This window comes from Ictalurus punctatus, chromosome 22, assembly GCF_001660625.3.
Source record: "Ictalurus punctatus breed USDA103 chromosome 22, Coco_2.0, whole genome shotgun sequence".
Lineage (NCBI taxonomy): Eukaryota > Metazoa > Chordata > Actinopteri > Siluriformes > Ictaluridae > Ictalurus > Ictalurus punctatus.
Genome location: NC_030437.2, coordinates 13,673,797 through 13,688,199, shown reverse-complemented (window position 1 = coordinate 13,688,199; position 14,403 = coordinate 13,673,797). Strand labels below are relative to the sequence as shown.

Below are 14,403 nucleotides of genomic sequence, written 5' to 3'. Positions count from 1 at the left end.
TTTGAAAAATTTGCTACAGAACTTTAAAGTGTTTCTTGTTAGTGAGTAAATTTTTTGATAATATTGGCATTAATGTATACCTTTGAGAAAATCTCATAATGTGCAATAATGTAAAAATATATATAATTATTTCCATTTCAGAATGCCGAGAGGAAGAGATTCTAAAGAGTTATAATCACTGATATCAAATACTCTTTCAACTTTGTTAATAGGGTTGTAAAGAATAAGATTTCATGATATTGAAAACCCATAATTACAGTTTGGTCCCACAAAAAAATAAAAGAATAATATTTTTTTATGACATTTAGGTTAATGTAAACTAGTTACATAAAACCTAAGCATGTATTAAAATACTAAATTGTGAGCTAAAATGAACTTAAAATGCTTTATACTATATTATTCTACATTTTTAAAAAATACTATAAAGAGCAGTAAACAGTAATAAATGAAACAAAGTCAGTATTTGTTGTGACGACCCTTTGCTTTAAAAAAAAATTAGTCTGAGGTACAATTTGTGCAGTTTTATTAGGAAATTAACTGGTAAGTTTTATTGAGCATGTGTTACAATGCTTTATAGTGAGTACATAAAAGGCAATATAAGATGAGTTAAAACAGCATAAATTTGAAAAATTAAAATAAAGGATAGTTGCATAGATCCTAAGCATATATTAAAATTAATCTAGAACATAAATACTTTGGTTTATATAAACTAGTGACATAAAATATTTTGGTATGTTTAAACAGTTTAGTATTTTTAAAAAAATACAATTTAAAAAGTTATACATGTATAATATAATATGTAATATATCCATCCATCTTCTATGCTGCTTATCCTACTGGGTCACGGGGACCTGGAGCGTCTCTCAGGGAGCATCGGGCACAAGGCGGGGGACACCCTGGACGAGGTGCCAATCCATTTCAGGGCACATTCACGTACACATTCACACAGTATGGACACTTTGGACACTTTGGACCCGAAAATCAGCCTATCATGCATGTCTTTGGACTGAGGGAGGAAACTGGAGTACTGGAGTACCACGCAGGAGGAAACCACCGCCGCACGGGGAGAACACACAAGCAGCAGCTGGAATCGAACCTCCAACCCTGGAGGTTTGAGGTGAACATACTAACCACTAAGCTACCGTGCACCCTAATATATAATATATATACATACATACATACATACATACATACATACATACATACATGCATACATATGTAATTTATATTAAAAATATATATATACGAGGTTTGAGGTGAACATACTAACCACTAAGCTACCGTGCGCCCTAATATATAATATACATACATACATATATACATATATCATTTATATAAAAATATATATATACCTGGACTAAATTAGCTCGAATGAAATGAGGTGCTATTCCGGCGTTTGACCAGCAGGTGTCAGTGTTGCTTGTGTTTCGTGCGGCAGACAGGCGGCGGTGTGGAAGCGTTGAGCGCTGACTCGGAGTGGAGTGGAGCTGGGATGAGGATCCTGTGTTGTTGGGATGGCGAGGATTAAATATGGCCACTAGCTGATTTCACTCCGAAACAGTAGCCACTACATCAAGCGTTGTGCTCATTATGCGTCAAATATGGATGGAAAACGGAAAAGGAGGTTGTCATTAATATACTGAAGTGACATCCAGTCCGTTAAACGCCCGGTTTTCTCCGACCTCAGAGCTTCGGCATTAGCGGTAAGTTGTACATTGATAGCGCGAGCCGCTGCTGTGAGTAACATTAACGGGAACGCTAGCGGAGTGCTAACGAGCCAGCTCTCACTCCGGCACCTCCTGCAGCGCGCGCGTGCGCGTCCGGTGTGTGTGTGTGTTGATATTTAAATAACTTGGTGTGTTATAAAACGCTTGTTGTTGTTGTTGTTGACTGTTCGCGGGAATACAGCTTCTATGTTAGAAGTGTTTGGCTAGCCTGCTAACGCTAACGCTAGCTTAGCATCTTCTGCGCAGAGGGAAGAGAGACACAGCGGGATGTATCTACTGTTTTCTGTTTACTGTTTACACTGGCTGTTTTACACAGGAAATAATAGCACAGGGTAAATGACAGCTCTTGGATACAGTTTATGTACGAGCTGTCTGCAGCATTAATGCGCTTGTTTATCTGAACAAAAACACAACAGAAGCGTTAGACGGATGTAAGTGATTGATGGTGCTAATTGTGTAGCCTCCACCTTCACTACAGTCTATCAGCGCAGGACATGTCCTTCTACCTGTCCATGGAAACACCGGGTAGCTGGCAGCTTCTCACTTCACTATCATACATGTACAGTTGCTTAAATATAAATATATAATAATAATATGGTTGTGTGTATGTGTAGAAGAGAAGAATGAAATATATTCGCCCTTCCTCCACTTACAGTAAGGGCCCTAATGTGATATTTCTTGTCTGTGTTTACTGGAATTCTGAATTACTGCTAGGTATAAAAGTGAGGAAAATAGTGTGTTATATTGTTAGTTTATCCTCTCCTCGATAAACAGCTGTTTGTGTGTGTGTGTGTTCAGAGGGAGAGAGAGAGAGAATACAGGACAGCTGTTCACAAGTAAAACTTAAGCTATGTGCAAGTCATTGGTCGAATCCCAAATGGCTCGCTGCTTCCTACCTAAGTGCGCTACATCCGATATGAAATAACGCGCACTGTCGGAGCAGTAGGGAGCCGTTTGGAAACCAGCCATCGAACCGACTCCTTACAGAGTCATAACACTGACACCGGACCAGTAAGAGCAGGGCATGACCTGGAGGGAGAGAGTGAGGGAGAGAGAGAGACAGACAGAGAGGGAGGGAGAGATACAGGGAGGGAGGGAGAGACAGACAGAGAGAGACATACAGACAGCGAGTGAGGGAGGGAGAGAGAGACATACAGAGAGACAGGGAGGGAGAGATACAGGGAGGGAGGGAGAGATACAGGGAGGGAGGGAGAGACAGACAGAGAGAGACATACAGACAGCGAGTGAGGGAGGGAGGGAGAGAGACGGAGGGAGGGAGAGAGACGGAGGGAGAGAGGGACAGACAGACAGACCGAGCGAGTGAGGGAGGGAGAGAGAGACATACAGAGAGACAGGGAGGGAGAGATACAGGGAGGTGGAGAGACAGACAGAGAGAGAGACATACAGACAGCGAGTGAGGGAGGGAGGGAGAGAGACAGAGAGGGAGGGAGGGAGACAGAGAGGGAGGGAGGGAGAGACAGACAGACAGAGAGAGAGAGACATACAGAGAGGGAGGGAGGCAGAGAGAGAGACAGACAGGGAGAGAGACATAAAGACAGGGAGGGAGGGAGAGAGAGACAGAGAGAGAGAGAGAGACAGATAGACAGGGAGAGAGGGAGAGAGAGACACAGAGAGACAGGGAGGGAGAGAGAGACACAGAGAGACAGGGAGGGAGGGAGAGAGAGACAGGGAGGGAGAGAGAGACAGGGAGGGAGGGAGAGAGAGAGAGAGACAGTGAGAGAAACATACAGAGAGGGAGAGAGAGAGACATACAGATGGATGGAGAGAGAGAGACAGACAGAGAGGGAGACATACAGATGGATGGAGAGAGACAGACAGAGAGATTGCGACATGCAGATAGAGAGAGAGATAGACAGAGAGACATACAGATGGTGGGAGGGAGAGAGAGAGAGAGCGCGCGAGAGAAGTCCCAAGTCATGACATGTAAAATGGAGGCTTTAGAAACGGCACTCAGCCAGATACTTGGTCTGGTCGGTAAAACCTGGTCTACAGACACTACCTGGAGAAAAGCAGTTTCAGGTGAAAATGAAATAAAATCATTAAATAAAGGCGAGATCCAGTAGAGTGATTAAAGGAGCCGCTATAATGACAGCTACAGGTATAAAACATTACCTTATATTCACATATGCATAATATCATCAACTTTTACTCTTCTGTAAATAATGACTAGTTGCATCACTGCCAGTTCCTTAAATATCTCATGGGAAATGCTGATAAATTAATATTCCGACTGATTTAATTGTTTATATTTAAACTGCTAATTATTTACAGGTAACTTATTAGCATTTAGCATTAGATATTGAAGGCAGACCACACGACGCAAACATAGTAAGGTTTGTAGAAAATACAGTCCAGTACAAGGGTGCTCTTCTTGTGCTGATTTTATTGCGGTCTGGATGTGAGAGTTTTATCACCGAGGAGACCTGTAAGAAAAACAACAACAACAAAAAACCGTATCAACACCGTCCCCCTGATAAACGAATCCAATCCAAATAGAGCTATTGCCATCATTATACGACAGTGCTGTTGACTTCTCAATGCTCACGGTCGTCCCTGCTGAAATTCAAATCTATAATTAGTAATCCATACTAATTATGGTTTCTATAGTAACAGCTCAATCAGACTTGCACGGTTGACGCTCAACATAATCTAAAGGTTTCCTCCGTGCGAAAGTCTTCAGGACAGACCAGTTTGTGGTGTGTGTTTTCTCAGTAACATGACAAGCTGCATATTTTTGTCTTATTAACTTCAAGAGAAAGAGAAATCGGAGAGACTGGTATCTCCTGGTGTATTCATGTGTAATAAATAAAATAGACTAGTCTTTATTCATAGCTCAGACTACAGGCTTTAAAAGAGGTCATATCTGGCAGACATTACAGCAGGAATATCCTTTATTTTATTTTAAAAAGATTTATAGACCTTGATAGATGATGAAGATTAATTATGTTTACATTGTGCGTTGTTGAATTCTGTAATCGGATTAGTCAGAAGGTGCTGATTAATTGGACTAGTTCAACAAAGACTTCATGTACAAACCATAATGAACTTTCTTTTACTTTCACACTCAGTACGTTTACGTGGACAACAATAATCCGATATGAACCCGATTAAGACGATACTCTGATTAAGAAACTAGCACGTAAACCGCGATTATTGATGACCTTAATCCGATGAAAGTCATACTCGAAGAAACACAAATTGAATTGATACATGTGGAATATTCCTGTTTTAGTCGCATTATCGAAGTGTATTACAGACATGTACACACCTTATTCACACTATTAACGTCGTGTGGGAGTTTTCACCGTATTTTGCGACAGGACACGTACACACACGGCAGCGCGCAACCGTTTTACGGCGAACAAGAGAGCACGGCTGCGTCCCAAACCACGTACTGACCTACTATGTAGTAGGAGAAATACATGTATCTCGGTAAGTACGTGGTTTCGGACGCTGCTCACGGCTTCAAGCAGTCGTCTATTTGCACGTATAGCACGACAAATCATTACCTGCACTTGAAGCTTTCATAAAATTAAAAAGCCAGAACTGTATACGGTACCATAACGAAGACGAACTGTATGCTGATGTGTGAAATTCTGGAGGGAACATCAGACAGTGTGGCGTGGGGATGTTAATCGATCGTGTTCTATAACATGTAAAATAGGAACATGAAAGGAGTATTGTAAAAGCAACTCATGTAAACACCTTAATCACAATATTGTCTTATTCAGAATAAGGTCAATAATTAGATTACTGCTGTCCATGTAAACGTAGTCACTATCTGTTACCCAGATGAGGATGGGTTCCTTTCTGAGTCTGGTTCCTCTCAAGGTTTCTTCTTCGTATCATCTTCCTCATATCATCAGTTTTTCCTCGCCACCACCGCCACTGGTTGACTCAATTAGGATTAATCCACACACTTAAAATCTGTATCCTGTGTTTATATGTTTCTGTAAAGCTGCTTTGAGACAACGTCCATTGTATAAAACGCTATAGAAATAAAACTGAATTGAATTCATTTTCTTTAACAGCAGCTCTGACAGTAGTTCCAGCTGTAGTTCAGATCGCAGGTGTGTATTAATGTTGTAACACATCATTAGCTATGTCTCCATCCAACTTGCAAATTTAGCTTCTGGAAATTGGAGTAATGTATAAACCATTTGCGAATAAAGCACCATTTCCATTCCATGTGTTCAAGAGAACAAAATCATGACTTCCAGGGAAACTTGCACAGAGTATTAATTAATACAAATGGAAGTTGTTGCAACCGGGGAAGTCTCCATGCCTCTTTATTCCAATATAATACATTTCTTGCACTTTGGCGCCCGCGGACGAAACCCTGTCTCAAACCTTATTTCGATGACAGACTTTGGCTCAGGCATTTCAGAATAACAAAAACAACATTTGAGATGCTGTGCAGCAAGACTGGTTTGCTGGTTAGTGCAGTTTTATATATATATATATATATATATATATATATATATATATATATGTGTGTGTGTGTGTGTGTATATGTATAACTATATATAACTATGATTGATTATAATGTATATGTGGCAGTGATGGCTTAGCAGTTAAGGCTCTGGGTCACTGATCAGAAAGTCTGGGGTTCAAGCCCCAGTACTGCCAAGCTGCCACTGTTGGGCCTTTAGGCAAGGCCCTTAACCCTCTCTGCTCTAGGGGTGCTGTATCATGGCTGACCCTGCACTCTGACCCCAACTTTCTGGCATGTTGGGGTATGCGAACAAAAGAATTTCACTGTGCTGTAATGTATATGTGATCAATAAAGACTCATTATCATTATACGACCCACTGCGCCCCAGTTCCCAAAGAAAAACGCACTGCCATTGCTCTGTATAAGTTGGCCACATGTGCGGAATATCCCATCACATCAGTCGGTTATCCAATCACATGACTTGTTGAGGCGTCATGACTTTTTATTTTGTTTTAAGCGCATCAAGGAATTTATTCAGTAAACGTGTTTCCATCCTAGTCTATGCGCAAGTCTTCTAATGGAATAAAAAAAAAATATCCCCCTCAAACGAGTACATAAGGTGTTTCCATCCAGCGTTTTTAAAATAAATTTTAAAAAATGTATGCGGTATCTCATGATGTGGATTCAAACATAGTTATTGTTTCTATAGTAACAGCTCATTCACAAGGATGAAAATGTGCTCTTATTTAACAAAGAAAAGATATAATTATTGATATGGTGACGCTTTTTTTAACATAAGAAGTCATGGGAACAATAATTTATTGCTGTTATAATGTAATTGATTTGAGATGATCTAACTTGTTTCAAGGACATTTCACAACATTTGACATAACTATAAATAGATAAAAATGCTAATAAAAATTATTATTGTTGGCAAGTTACAGTGGTGTTATACTGTGGTATAAGTGAAATAAAACACTATCTTTGGGAGGTGCTGTTATAGGAAGTAATCAACATTGGGATGATGACAGTAACTTTGCTTTGCATTGTGGGGCATCACACCACCTTGATGTTGATTATTTTCCTAAGATAGTATGTCCCCAGGGTTTTTTCTCCCTATATATCAACTGCATTTGGAGTCCACAACTGACTAATGAAATTAGAGCTGTGTCTGAAAGTTTGTACTGTGTATACTGTGTACAGTGCCTCCACTAATATTGGCACCCTTGGTAAATATGGCCAAAGAAGGCTGTGAAAAACTGTCTTTATTGTTTAACTTTTTAATCTTTTGTTTAAAAAAAAAAATCACAAAAATACTCTGCTTTCATGGAAATCAAACAATTGCAAACACAACACAGGTTTATCATAAAAAATATATTTGTTAAATATAGGTGTGCAACAATTATTGGCACCCTTTTAGTCAATACTTTGTGCTACCTCCCTTTGCCAAGATAACAGCTCTGAGTCTTCTCCTGTAGTACATGATGAGGTTGGAGAATACATGGCAAGGGATCTGAGACCGTTCCTCCATACAGAATCTCTCCAGATCCTAAAAATTTCAAGATCCACGCTGATGGATTCTCCTCTTCAGTTCAGCCCACAGGTTTTCTATGGGGTTCAAGTCAGGGGACTAGGATGGTCATGGCAGGACCTTTTGATTTAACCAATTTATATATATATTTATATATATATATATATATATATATATATATATATATATATATATATATATATATATATAAACCTATGTTGTGTTTGCATTTGTTTGATATCCATGAGAGCAGAGTATTTTTGTGAATTTTTCGAACAAAAGATCAAATCAGTAAAGACAGTTTTTCACAGTTTTCTTTGTTCATATTCCCCAAGGGTGCCAATAGTAGTGGAGAGCACTGTACTACTATAGACAGTTGTTATGATGATAAGTGTTTGAATTTAAAATAAATGTCATGTGGCTTTCAAACCTGAAAAGTTGTCTTTATAACTTTCTTGGTAATGTAGTGGATTTTTTTCACACATTCTGATCATTCCCAGGACCTGTACTTGTATTAGTCTCTTATCAGTCTAGCTTGTACTTGAGTTCTGGCCAGTGTTCCTCATTCATTTTTTTCAAAATGCCTAGCCTAGCTTCCATTCAGCGCAAGGTTGCTGAGGTAGGCAGTATTTTGGGGTTGCGTTTGTGTTAAGTGTACTAAGCATGAAAGAAGACTGAAGAATCAGTTTCTTTTTTTCTGTCCGTGCCTTTAGTTGTCACTGTTCTGGTGTGTTTACAGATCTCAGTGCTTTGCTCTGTATATGTGAGTTATATTATAACCCGCATCCCTCTCAGGGTTAAGGAACTGTCTAGAGTGAATTTGAGTCATTTCCATTTTTGAAAACTCAGGTCCTGAAATCTTAAACCACGGTGCTTATAAGGATGTGTAAATAATGGCACCTGCTGTAAACCAGCTTTATGGGTCTCAGAAAGTCATATTTCTCTTGTAAAGTAAGCATCCACCTGAATGTTGGTCTTCTTAATGAAGAGGGTTTTTCTTCAGCCCTGTGTAGGAGGTTCATTTCTCACTTCTGGTTTCTGTAACAGTGCTGTACTATGAAAATGACTTTGGTTCATTTGGTCAGCCTGCTGATTCAGAAGTTTATACAAGCAGTCATTTATTTTTGGATAAAATGGCAAAATGGGGGTGTGTGGGTAAGTGTTTAAGCATTTTGGTGAATTGTTAAAGTCTGCAGAACCATTCACCGCTCCTAACCCAAAGCAACACACAAACACACTTCTCCAGCCTGAAACACACTGAGCGTTATCTCCACAGCTTGGATTTTTGGCATAACTCTGCCCAGGTGGGCGGAGCTAGAACAGGTCTGACTTCACCCCATGGAGTTTTTTTTCCAGCATCAAGCCCTTAAATTTGATGCGGGCGGCTACAGGAAGCAAGTGGAGGAGGAGGAAGGGTCTGACACGCGTTCTTTTGGTCTGGTTGCAAAACAAGGCATGCTGCTGCATTCTGTATAATCTGAAGGGGTTTGATGGAGCTGTCTGGGAGACCTCGGAGTTGTGCGTTGAATAGTCCAGTTTTGAGATAACAAGTAAATGATAAATGGTCTGCACTTATGTAGTGCTTTTTTAACCTTAGCGGTTCCAAAGCCCTTTACACTGTTTCGCATTCACCCATTCACACACACACCAATGGTAGCAGAGCTGCCATGCAAAGTGCTAACTTTCCATCGGGAGCAACTTGGGGTTCAGTGTCTTGCCCAAGGACACTTCGGCATGTGGAGTCACATGGGCCGGGAATTGAACCACCAACCCTACGATTAGTGGACAACCCGCTCTACCACCCGATCCACAGCCGCCTGAAACAACAAGAGCCTGGACTAGTAGCTGTGTAGCCTGTTTGGTGAGATAGGGTCTAATTTTCTTGATGTTGTTTAGAATGAAACTACAGGATCGTGCAGTTGTTGAAATGTGGTCTGTAAAGGTCAAGTGTTCATCGAAAGTCACCCCAAGGTTTCTGGCTGTCCTGGTTGGCTTCAGTGTGGTTCAGCCAAGCTATACAGTGAGGTTGTGGTTGATTAAGGGGAAGGCTGGGATGACAAGAAGCTCCGTTTTTGCTAAGCTCCATTATATCAGGACGAAATGTCCTGTATTTCAACCTACGGTTATTTTAATGTTGTAAGATGTCCACAAGACAAGTTAGTTCTTGTTTACAGAAGCTATAAACAGTCTCTCGCCAGTCTCTTTTTACTCTCTTGAAGATAATAAATACATATTGACGAAAAACATGAATTGTGAGAGAAACCAAAAGGCGAAAAGTCGTCTGTCCGGAAGACATTCCCAGTGACGAAAACTTCTTGACTGTTACAAAGCACCGACACTGGAGACTCCTTCCATAAATATTTAATAAATGACTTATGTTAAACATCACCTAATATAAAATATATGTGTATATATTCACTATATATTTTCCTTTGTTAAACATCCATCCATCCATTTTCCATACCGCTTATCCTTCAGGGTCATGGGGGACCTATCCTGAGAGGCTGAGTGTCTCCTAGGGAGCATGGGGCACAAGGCAGGGTGCACCATCATGTTCACATTCACACTTTGGTCATGCACTAGACTGGAGGAGGAAACCAGGGTACCCGGAGGAAACCCCAGCATGGGGAGAACATGCAAACTCTACACACACACACACACACACACACAGGGCAGCGGCGGGAATTGAACCCCCAACCCTGGAGGTGTGAGGCAAACTAAGCCACCGTGCACCCCTTTGTTAAAGATGTTTTGTTAAACATCAGTCTTGGATTTTATGGAGCGTCTGCCACACAAGTCCAAGTGAATGAGCTGTTACTATAGAAACGATAACATATAAGAGCGAGTGCATTAATATAGACCTGAACAGATCCATGGTATAAGTCAGGCTATTTACTGTTTTTGATAATCAAATAAATAGAAGAAGCTACGATGATGAGACAACACGGTGAGATAAAAAAGAAAAAAAAATCTGTGTGCTGCGTGTTTTCGATGGATTGTGTCTCTTTGCTCCCCCGCCATGGCACCCAGATGGTATCTCCTGGTGTGAAAGAAGCGCCCCTCCCATTATCCACCCGCGTGGTACAGCTGGTGACAGGGGAGCATCAGCTGTGCCAGTCCCTGCAGGCTGGCACCCGAGTCGCCTGGCAGTGCCAATAAAACTCTCCTCTCGCGCCCATAACGCCTCATAAACGCTGAGCTTTCCTCCTGTACGGAAAAAACAAGGATCGTTATCTCCCCGGTTCCTTTCGAATTGCCTTTCCATCGATGATACCAAGGGATGCTGGCAGAGCAGCGGGAGAGCAGTAGGTATGGAAAACACATTCTCCATGGTGACAAGAGGGTTTGTTTACACGCCTTTTTGGTGCGGTTTGATCTGCTGCCATGGTGGTCTTGAAATAGCTGCTTCGTTACAGCCTGCTGGTGTCTCTGACCACCGTTTTCTTTCAACCACAGACACAAAATTCTGTTTTGTGCTTTGTTCTTGATTTGAGATGTCGCAGGATGAGTCCCTACTGTGTAAGGATGGTGCTTTGTTTTGTTTAGACATCATGATGTTGGATTATTAGACAGAATTTGGGAGAATGGATGTGATGTAATAAGCCTTGTTTACATGGTTTTGGTGAAATGGGAAACAGTTGTTCTTGATAAGGGGTCTATTGTAATAACAGGTTTCCTGTTTCGACCCGGGATACGCTGATAGTACACTCGCTGTGCTGTATTTATTTTCTGAGTACGTATTTGGAGCGTTTATATCTTCAATAGTGTGATTGATTTCTAAGGTAGGATTATGGAGATGGTAAATATGTCGATCGTGATCATGGGTGCTTTGCATGTGAATCGTAGTGCTATGGGCATCTGAAATGTGTTGCTCTTTTTGTTTTATATATATAAAATTAGTATTTGTAGTTTATCTCTGATGTTATTGGCTTGCTTATCCGACATTTTGCCTTGACTAGACTCAGATTGAACAAAAGCTTTATTAAAAAAAAAAAAATTTATTGAATGAGTCAAAATAAGACAGTCCAGTGACTACTAGAATTTGGGTGAACCAAAACTTTTCTTCTGTTTTCATGGACAATGACAAATTTAGCTTTATCAGGCAACTGGCTTTGTTTCAACTTCCCTTTTTTTGTATTTGGAAACGATGGAAATGTTGAGTCTCGGTTCTCTGAATTTGTCACATGTGAAGTGAGGTTTTTGCGATTACATAACACAAAGCTCACAAACTCTTTTAATCCTCTAATGAGCCTTTAGTTTATTTATCCTTTTTTTTCCGTTTGCATCGTACCAGTTAGAGAATACCAGTAAAGAGTAAAGCATTAACCACATGCTTAACCACAGTTTACTGGAGTTAACATTCAACTGTAATTAAACTTTAACAACCATTACCGGGCTCCAATCTTTATTGCTTTTTTTAATTTGTCATGGCTGCACTGTGTGATTAGAATGTATAGTCTGATCATTAATATTTTCAGGCAGTGATTTATGCATTTTTATCCATTTTCTTTTTTTTTTTTTTATAAATAGCGCACAAGACCCGCCGACCTTTTCCGCATCGTAACCTCAGAGTACGCTGCTACGAGTTATTACTCGAAAAGACGCGTTAGTCTTCTCCGCCCAAATTTTCCACTGGGTTTAATGCTATAATAGTAATTCCAGACCCGCAGTCAGGAAAAAACATCGACAGAAGACGAACATGGAGGTGTCCCATGTTTTTTTTCCTCCAAGTTGTAGCTCAAATCCCACATCCAGGGACGAATGCAGCATAACGGACACCTCTGGAAGCCCCGCCCCCTTCCCGCAATCTCACATGAGTAATCATTTGGCTCAACTCCATTTTCCTGCATGATGCGGCTTCGCTGTCTTTCGTGGTAAATGGAGATCGTTAAAATGAAATAAAATCGTTGAATATATGTCAATTCTGGCTCACGTTAATCAAATATATAGGTAACGTCAGTTAACAGTATTTATTAGGGATGCAACTGAATTTTTTTGGCCCAAATTGGCTTGTAGTTTGTATGACCAAAGGTTTGTGGACACCTGACCATCACACCCATTTGTGCTTGTTGATCATCCCATTCCTGATTTAGTCCACATTTGCTGTTATAATAACTTTCACTCTTTTGGGAAGGCTTTCCACTGGAATTTGGAGTGCGACTGGGGGGGGGGGATTTTTGTGCTCATTAAGGCACAAGAGCATTAATGAGGTCAGGCACTGATCTTGTGTGAGGAGGCCTGGGGTCCAGTCGGCGTTCCAGTTCATCCCAAAGGTAAATCCATAAAATTTGAATCAGGAATTGAATCTAGATTGGGTGCCAATGATTAGAATCTGCTTAGGGAGTGCAGGTGGAACCTGTCTTATTTATACTCCCTCATTTCTAGTGTCTGGTGTTCCCTTTGCTATTGAGGTGTGTGGTGTCATCATGCCAAGATCTAAAGAGTTCTGTAATTCCTGTGGAAAAAAGGTTGTGTATGTCTGAGTCTGGCAAGGGATTTAAAAATATCTCCAAATTTTTTGAAATACATCATTCCACTTTAAGGAAAATCATCTACATATGGCGCAGATTTCAAACGACTGGCCGTCCCAGCAAATTCAGCCCAAGAGCAGACCGTCTGATGCAAAAAGGGGCGTGCCAGGAAAAAGGCTTTGCGAGACTACAGTTTGCCAGTGATCATATAGGCAAAGACCAGGCCTTTTGGAATAATGTGCTCTGGACAGATGAATCAAAGATAGAGCTATTTGGCCAAAGTAACAGCAGACATGTTTGGCACAGACCAAAGACAGCTTTTCAGGAGAAGCACCTCATACCAACTGTGAAGCACGGTGGTGGAAATGTTATGGTTTGGGGTTGCTTCGCTTCCTCAGGGACTGGACAGCGTGCATTCATTGATTCAACTATGAATTCTGCAATATATCAAAGAGCGCTTGAAGATAATGTGAGGTCATCTGTCTGAAAGTTGAAGTTGAACAGAAAGTGAAACCTTCAACAGGATAATGATAATAAGCACACTAGGAAATCCACTAAGGAATGGCTCAAAAAGAAGAAATGGAGGGTTATGGAATGGCCTAGTTAAATCCCGGATTTGAATCCGGTTGAAACGTTGTGAAACAGGCAGTACATGCATGAAAACCCTCAAACATCATATAACTGAAAGAATATTGCATGGAAGAGTGGTCAAACAGAGTGGTCTGCTAAAGGGGGCAATACTAGCTTCTCAGGCCAAGGGTGCACTTACTTTTTCCACAGGAGAATATCACATCTGGTGCTATTTCTGTTGAACAAATGATTGAAAAATATCATTTTCCTTGTGGTTTTGTTCAAGTATGTCACCTTCATTAACAGCCACTGTTTCAAAGATGATCAAATGTTTGCTTGTCCAAATATGTCAAGAAAGCCAACAATTTCCGTGAGGTGTACTTATTTTTTCACATGACCGTACTTGAATGTTGCGGTTATTAATGGGATTATGCACATCCACGTCACTGTGTTCCCGTACAAGACCAAAAGGTAACAACGACCATGTTTACACGCACCTCATAGATTCGGGGTGCAGCCGTATCCCGAATACGATGTTTATATCCGTACATTTATACATAAATGCATCTGTTTAGCCCGAGTTACCATTCCTCAATATCTAGCCTACAGCTAAGCATCTGTTAGCACCCACAATTCCTTGCAGACTGA

General features: G+C 40.7%; 1 protein-coding gene across 4 annotated transcripts in view; it reads left to right on the top strand.

Annotated features, from left to right (window-relative positions):
• The first annotated feature begins 1,485 nt into the window (after positions 1–1,485).
• The window catches only part of wdfy3 (WD repeat and FYVE domain containing 3), a 99,902-nt gene continuing 86,984 nt past the window's right edge, over positions 1,486–14,403 (top strand). For 3 of the 4 annotated variants that reach the window (XM_053674582.1, XM_053674581.1, XM_017452023.3), the window contains exon 1: positions 1,486–1,703. The gene's annotated coding sequence lies outside the window, so the exon portion shown is untranslated. The remainder of the gene's footprint in view (positions 1,704–14,403) is intronic. The other variant, XM_053674583.1, reaches the window with a different exon arrangement.